Raw genomic sequence first — 7,990 nt, 5'->3', positions numbered from 1 at the left:
CAGAGATAAAAACATCTGAATAAAATATACCTCGTATGCAAATGACAAGAACACATTTGGAATCAGATGGAAGATTGAAAGTTTTTTTTCCAGAGTGAACAACTGTAAGATTAAATATGAATCACTCTTTCTATCTCACAAAACCTGCAAATATTGTTCAGCTTTTATTAGTGTGCGGCAATAACAGGGGAACAGGACAATTCATGCTGGGAGCTACACTGGTGATAATTCTTAGAACTGCACAGTATCTCTCTGTTCTCTACAATGTCAAGACTGAAAACCACAGTAAGGAATGAAAAGAACACTGTTTCCACATAGCAGAAAGAAGAAAAGAAGAGACTCAGAAGGTGGGCAGGCTTGGGTGGTAAGGATTAACTATCTGTTTTAGTATAGACTCCCCCCCCTTTAAAAAGACATTTATATTCAAAGTAAACACTCTGGTTCAGCTAAAGTTAGTGGTGACATGCTGCACATTTTTACTGAGGAATAAGTTCCATTTATTTCATTAGAATTTACTCCCAAGTAAGTGTGCATAGAATTGCAGACTAACTTCGACTGGCAACAATGGTAATAAATTTAGTCACAAATTATTGGACTCACTGGCTTCAATGGGGCTAATTTTAGTTGGCTTGGGACAAAGCAAATATTCACTTTGCATGTTGAAACTGCCAGATTGCCATATTTTGAGAATGTTGGTGAATTTAATACTGTGTGTGTAGGTGTTATCCAAGAGCAACTCCTCCAATACCAGCTAACTCAATCCCTAAGATTTGGTGGGTATGGGGATTTGTTCATGGCCGCTACTAGGTTTCATGAATCAGGGATATATGGCACAGACTTCTCTGTGGTGGCCCCCTCACTTTGGAACACCCACCCACACACCTGGAGCTGAGTTTGTTATCCCTTTTTGCATTCAGTTGATAGAGATTCTGTTATTTTAATGCCAAACAGCTGCAAGTGATTTCTGTGTTTGAATGGTTTTGTTATTTTATAGATAGTACAATTAAGTACTTAACCCGAGGTACCACTGTAATGGTTATTGTATGTGTTTTATTTATTTGTTATACATGGTTGTTTTATCTTTTATTGTACATCATATCTGGGCTCCTTCTGAAGGAAGTGTGATTCTTAAACTTAATAAATAAATAACAACAAAAAGTGTTTTTTGCTTATTTTTTTGGGTGGCCTGTTACTTCTGACAGAGAATGGGGAGATTCACATTTAAGTATAAATTGAATCATGCTTCATTCCCATTCCTACTGACACTAAATTATAACAGTTGTTGTTGTTATTATTATTTTGTGTTTATGTGCCACCTTTCCTCCTTTAGTTAACAGATTTCTAAACCACCTTTCAGGATAAATTAACCTCCCAAGTTCGTTTATAAATTCATTCCCCGCATCATTTGCTATCTTCTATAAATGAGTTACAGTTTGAAATTTAATTTGTAAAATTAATGTAGGATATTAATAACAAAAAATTGTGATTGAGCCAATCAGCTTTCTTTGGATCAACCAACTGAGCTGTTGACTGATGTCACAGCTAAATCTGAATCTAATTTATTTTTATTTTTTTAAGAACAGATTTCATAGAAACAGCAGTCTACTCATTTCATTTTTGTAGAGAGAATCCAATTCATATAATGAGAAATGTTAGGCTCACATCCACTAAAATGTTACTATGCTGCACATAAAATTTCTAGAGAATTTGAGCTAGAGCACAATGCCCTGTCTTTGTATCTATTTTAAGTTACAGCAGGTACATAATTCTTTTAAATGCTCCTACAATATTTTTGTGATTTCTCATATAGGTTCTAATGCACCTGAATTGATTTTCTCCTTTGGCTTGCTTCAGGCCAAAACAATGTGAACTGAGCTAAAGATGACCACAACCCCAACTTTCTACAGTAAGTATATCTCTATTTATAAAGCATACATCATAAACATATACTGCAAGTCTTTCCAGAGGGGAAAAAAGTCCATAAAATAAAATCTGCAAAATAAAACGACATTTTAAAAACGAGATTGCGGCAATATGAGTTGAAACACCTCCAGTTAAATGAATACATAATATATATTACATATAAAACCTATTAATCCAATTTAACAACATTCAATGCATTTATGCTAAGAAACAGCTAAAAAGCACTAAATGGAATTTACAGAGATGAATAAAAAGCACAATTACCAACTAGACTTGGGAGATTCCAGTTGGTAAATGAGTCTGTGAAATTGCCTTCTGTTAAAAAAGAGTATTAATGGCTATGTTAGCACTTGACTAATATTTTATGGTGCAGACTGTTGCTAAATTAAACCCTTTGTGTGTCTTCCTACAGAGACACTTAGTTATAGTTAGAATGGTTGTTTCCTGTTAAATACCTTTAAGAGTTTGCTGTGGGCTGAAATCCTTGCCTCAGCTTTTATATATGTTGTAACTGTGTACATTTTACCTTTCCTACCTGCTGAGAAGAGTCAGGTGCTAAAAAGTCACATACCCTTAGTATTATTGGGGTGAACAGAGCATCCAGGCCAGAGCGTTGCATGTGTGTCAGGGTTTCTTCACAGCAAGCAGGAAGCTCCACATACACATCACTGCTGTATCTGTATAGCAAGAAGGGAGAACTTGTTTCCCTCTAGACGTTTTTGGACTCCAGCTCCAGCCAGTGTTCACAGAGATAATGGGGGGCTATAGTTTAACAGCATCTGAAAGGCTGCATGTTCCCCATCTCTGATGTACAGAGAGATGTATTACCTCATCCATCTTCCAATGTGGATGTGAATGCACACCAGCATTCATTCTTGTAGGCCACATGCCATGTATGGTTAGTGGTTTATCTGAAGTGAGACAAACCATGAGCCTGTATTTGAACAAACCTCTAAGCAAAACTAGATATCAGTGCAGCAGGACCAGGAGAGAAGTGAAACGGCCAAGATATTTGCTATGAATACCTGTACAATTGCACATTCATGCTTAGCCATGGTTTGGCTTAGTGTTGCATGTGAATCAGGTCAAACTTCTCAAACCATAGCAGTATCATATTCTGACATTTTCTCAGTATGTAGGAAAAAAGCCTCTTGTCATAAATCACAAGAGATACGTACCATAAAAGTTTGTCTTGCAATTAGCACACCTTTATTCTAGTACAATGCAAGGCTGTGTGGAGCACTTTGTCTCAATCAAAATGACAGCATATAAAGATGTTGGGTGAACACTGCGTGATTGATTATTAAACAAGCATAGTGTAACATGTGTAAGCTTTCATAAATGCTTGTTCTCCAGCACGAATTTATGCCTATCAGCAGTAGCTCAAGTCAGGTAGTAGGAGAAAGCTTTCGAAAAGAAAGAAAAGTTGCTATTGTGGTGTAAGAAGACTTGAAGCACCATATGAAAATGGTTATAGAAGGAAAGCAACTTTGTAGATATTCATTGATATAATCCACATCAACCATTGATTTAAATAGAATGTGCATTTTGTATATGATTGGAGGTTTTTTGTACTTCAACAACTCTATTCTGATTTGTAGACAGACAAATGGATAGTGAACCATTTGGAGGACTTGGCTTCAGTTGCTGTCTGGATAAATAAATGATTCCTCCATTGAAATGATCTGGGAAGCCTGCATGTGTCAGATATCCATGTGCATCTGGATCTTTCGGATTGGTCCATTTATCTTCTACAAGACATTCTGCCTGCAGTAATGCAGTACAAAGAGAACACATTATATTTTCTGTGTGTTTTGACCAGACTCACGAGAAGCATTTCCTCTTGGATCGCTTCAATGGTTATTTAATAAAGCTACCCCACCCCCAGGAATTGGCTTGACGGACGCTTAATTTGATATAATTTTCCAATATATATATATATATATTGTTAAAGTTAATGGTTTGCTACAGGAAGATGAACAATAAACAGAAAATTCCACTGGCTGTTGTATATGATACCTGACTCACAGAAGGAGGAAAATCCACAGTAATGTACTGAGTCATCATTGCTAACAGAAGCATAGCTCTTTTACAGCAGCAGTGAGATTGGTTTCAACTGGAGAAACGCAGCGGGTGGTTCGCAGAGTGATCCTCGAGCATGCTGGGGAAATGATCCCTGGTGTACGGCCAACTGCAGTTTGTAACATCAGAAGTACTGCCTCTTAGAGCATCTGCAGCACGAGTTACAAACAGATTACAAGAAGTGTGTACGCTCCAAGCTGCTGTTACATGAACCATATCTTCTGTATAGCCCAGAGCAGAAGAATTAAATTGTGCAATTCTAATTAGAAACAGAATTAATGCTGTCTACTGAGGATGGAAGGAAGTGAAATAAGCTAGTTAACGACGAGCAGGCTCTGTGGAATTTTATAGGCTTTACCTACACACTGGAGTTGCACCGATCCGAGGGTGCTTTGTTGGGGGTAACCCCTGAGATATTTCGAGTTGAGTCATGACATGAACCATATCAACTGGGTTTGTTAGGAGTGACATAGTCAAATAATATTGTTGCATAACATTCTTTGTAGTCTGCACTGTGTGTTTGCAATGTATCCCGGTCACAAAATGATGACTGGGATGATTAAGAGGTGGCCCTACTGATTGTTTATCTCATTAGGATGATTTATATAGTATTTTTATATACATTCATAACAATGACATAATGTCGTGAAGGCATGAATATGCAATGACAAGGAGATGCAACTAAAATAATGGATCCATAAAAATAACATTTTATTGTGGAAGAGGATGTGGACCCCTCTCTTTCTAAGGAAGGGGAAAGGGGAAAGGATTTCTGCAGGGAAGCCAAACTCTCCATTTCTTAACCTTATCAGGAGGAGTTGAATGAGTTATTTGTCATTGTGAAAGATTATTAATGCCTCCTTTTATCTGCATATGAATATTCCCTATATATTATTTGGCTCACAAATGCTCCTACTAAATTATTGAGTAAAATACAAAATATATAAAACAATGACCCTTTTTAGGAGTACAGACTTTAAACATGTATATGCATCTGTGCAAATAACTGTCTATTTATTCAGTGATTTTAAATGAGTTTTTGCATCAAACATGCAGACTTAAAAAAACATTTATTGCATCATGGGTGTGTGTGATAATAATGGGATCAGAATAGGCATGGGGGGATTTAACCCTTTCTTCATTTGCTGCTGTGTGAAGAAAAGCTTTTCTCTGGAGCTAAATTTAGCTTGGGGCAGGGGCAGAATTGCATATTGGTGCCAAAATATATTTCCCTTGGGCTGCAAATTGCAGCTTCAGAGAGGCATTTTTTTTTGTCCAAACCTTAGCATGGAGAGATGGAATTAAACTTTCCCTCTCTAACCCAATAGTCCTGCTTCTTGCATAACCGAAGAACTGCATGCTAATTGTATTTATGCAATTCTCATCAAGCCTAGGTTGACCTTTAGTTATTTGAAGGATGGCTGTGTACTGAGGGAAATGTATCATTTTCATGTTCAGAATTTTACTTTTCTTTCCCGTTGGAATGCTAGGGTGTCTGGTCTATGTTTTATATTTCACCAGGGTCTGAAATAGTTTCAGGCCATGCCTTCTACAAAGCTCTAGAGACCAGGCCCTGAGGCAGCGGAAGACCGTTTCGTGGTGGGCTTTAGTCATGCCTGGTGTTTATTTGAGTTTGTTCTAAAGTCACCATACTTTGTGCACAGAGTACATCTTATAACTATTACTTCACATTCTCTGGAGCAAGAGCTTGCTGAAGACATTTTCCAGCCTGAGGAGGATTAACAAATGGTGCCTCCCTTCCAAAGTTAAGATGCACAGTACCAGAGGCCAGCCAAGTTATTTCAGCACCTGAGGCAGTAGATCCCACAAGTACCTCTCTTCCGTCATGACAGTAAAATACAATAATACATTAAATACAATTTGCTGGCCTTTCATGACCCCCCAAAACAGCTGCCTGAGACCTAATAATGGCCTAAGAACATAATAATAACTCTGCTGGATCATGCCATCATGCTGCTTTCACAGTGGCCAGGCCCAAACAGTGGCAAGCAGGACCTGAGCACTCTCCCTGTGTAATGGGAGGGCCGGCTCTGTCCGAAATGCAGCCTTGACCCTGGAAGTACATTAGGTTGCTAAATGCAGATTAAATCCTATCTGAACAAACCCAGAATAAGTCCAACCATCTGATGACTACCAGGAGTTTTGAAGTTGGTCGTAAGCATTTGTTCTTGCCTAAAGGCAACCCAATTAATCTCAAGGCAGAGCGAGACCGCCTACTCCATGTACCAAATAAATTCATTGGTAGCTACATTTGTTGCTTCCTCAACAAAGAGCCAGTGTGGTGTAGTGGTTAAGAGCGGTAGACTCGTTATCTGGGGAACCGGGTTCGCGTCTCCACTCCTCCACATGCAGCTGCTGGGTGACCTTGGGCTAGTCACACTTCTCTGAAGTCTCTCAGCCCCACTCACCTCACAGAGTGTTTGTTGTGGGGGAGGAAGGGAAAGGAGAATGTTAGCCGCTTTGAGACTCCTTCGGGTAGTGAAAAGCGGGATATCAAATCCAAACTCCTCCTCTCCTCATTGCTCCTCTTCTGTCAGCCAAGGAATGACTCCAAGATGGTGCCACTTCAAAGAGAAGCATCAGCTGTGTTTCTCCAAGAATGTACCACCTTTAAGAAAATGGCCACCTTAAGAAGTTGATACTATTTTAGAAGCTCCCCACAGACAGTTCTTCACAAGTTTTTTGTGTGTTTAATGCTCCTTGCCCATAAGACTGTGAGATGCCCAAGAGTTGTATGCCCATTTGAACATCACCCTGCCCATTTGAATGTACTGTTTGTCACTGCTGACAGGGTTCCCTCCATATGTAAGTCCTGGGACAATTTCCCCTAAAAGCATCCCTGAAAAAGGACTCAACACAAAAGGCTGTTTGTTGACTTTCTTCCGGACCAGCAAGGCATTTGTGACCCACAAAGTGATGCTAATCTTCAGTTTGGGAAGTAATGCAAGAAATAACAATGAAGTGTGTGGCAAGTCACCCAATGACTGAGTCACATTTTCAGTTTGGGTTTCATCCTTACTTTTTTTTTTTTTAAAGTGATCTGATCCACAACATTATAATATAATTTTCAATAATAAAGATCCTTTGAGCAATAAAATGATAAAAAAACCTTATATGGCCATTAGCTGCTAATGGAACAAGTTGAATGGGGACAGTAAATCCATAGTACGTATCCAACCATTTGTATTATAGTATATTGATAATGAATCCTAGAATATCCATTTGAACCATCAGTATTCTTCTTTTTGCCCTGTGGGAACTTAGAATCAATATCATACACATTATTTGTACATTTCTATACCCATATGTGCATATGTATATCTAAGTTACAAACTAAATAATGGGCTTTACTCTGATTTCAGATTTTTAACACTCTGATGCACTTCTCCATTCTTCCCATCAATTTAGTCTTGGTGTTTTTCTACATCCCTGAATTAAGTCAATAATGTCAATTACTTACTATAAGCGTAGTAAATACCATTCTAATATAAGTTATTTGCAATGTGACTTCCTCATCTGTATGCATTATTGTGCTAGGAAAATGAAATGAAACCCTTGATTTAGAATCTGAAACAGAAGTAATGATCCTGTTTACTGATTGACTGAAGTTGGGTTTTTTAGTTCACGTTTAATAGCAGAAACAGAATGAAACATTCAAATAAAACAGTGTGTGTTTAACTTATTTAAGGAAGCATTCATTTATATATCCAAGCCATGCCATAAACGCTATCCCTTTTCATGGTGGTGATAATTCTACATATTGAATAATATAACAAACTCACTTTAACAGAAAAGTGTCCATTTTATTCTAATTTCCTAAATGAAGTTCATTTTCAAATACTGTTTTGGCTCTTGTTTAGGAGATGTACAATTGAGAATGCATGGCTATAAATGAGAGTTGTTTTAAAACAGGAGATGGCATATGTTGAAAATGGGTTAGAGGTAATGTCTCAGTGATTAGGTC

General features: G+C 37.9%; 1 long non-coding RNA gene across 1 annotated transcript; it reads left to right on the top strand.

The window, feature by feature from the left end:
* The first annotated feature begins 219 nt into the window (after nucleotides 1-219).
* Nucleotides 220-3,801, top strand: LOC117055198. The gene is made up of 3 exons (XR_004427585.1): nucleotides 220-364; nucleotides 1,811-1,906; nucleotides 3,525-3,801. It is a non-coding gene; the product is annotated as an uncharacterized LOC117055198 (long non-coding RNA).
* The last annotated feature ends 4,189 nt before the right edge of the window (nucleotides 3,802-7,990 follow it).

The sequence above is a fragment of the Lacerta agilis genome, chromosome 11, assembly GCF_009819535.1.
Source record: "Lacerta agilis isolate rLacAgi1 chromosome 11, rLacAgi1.pri, whole genome shotgun sequence".
Lineage (NCBI taxonomy): Eukaryota > Metazoa > Chordata > Lepidosauria > Squamata > Lacertidae > Lacerta > Lacerta agilis.
The sequence above is the reverse complement of the archived record's forward strand: the minus strand, read 5'-3'. Positions and strand labels throughout refer to the sequence as shown.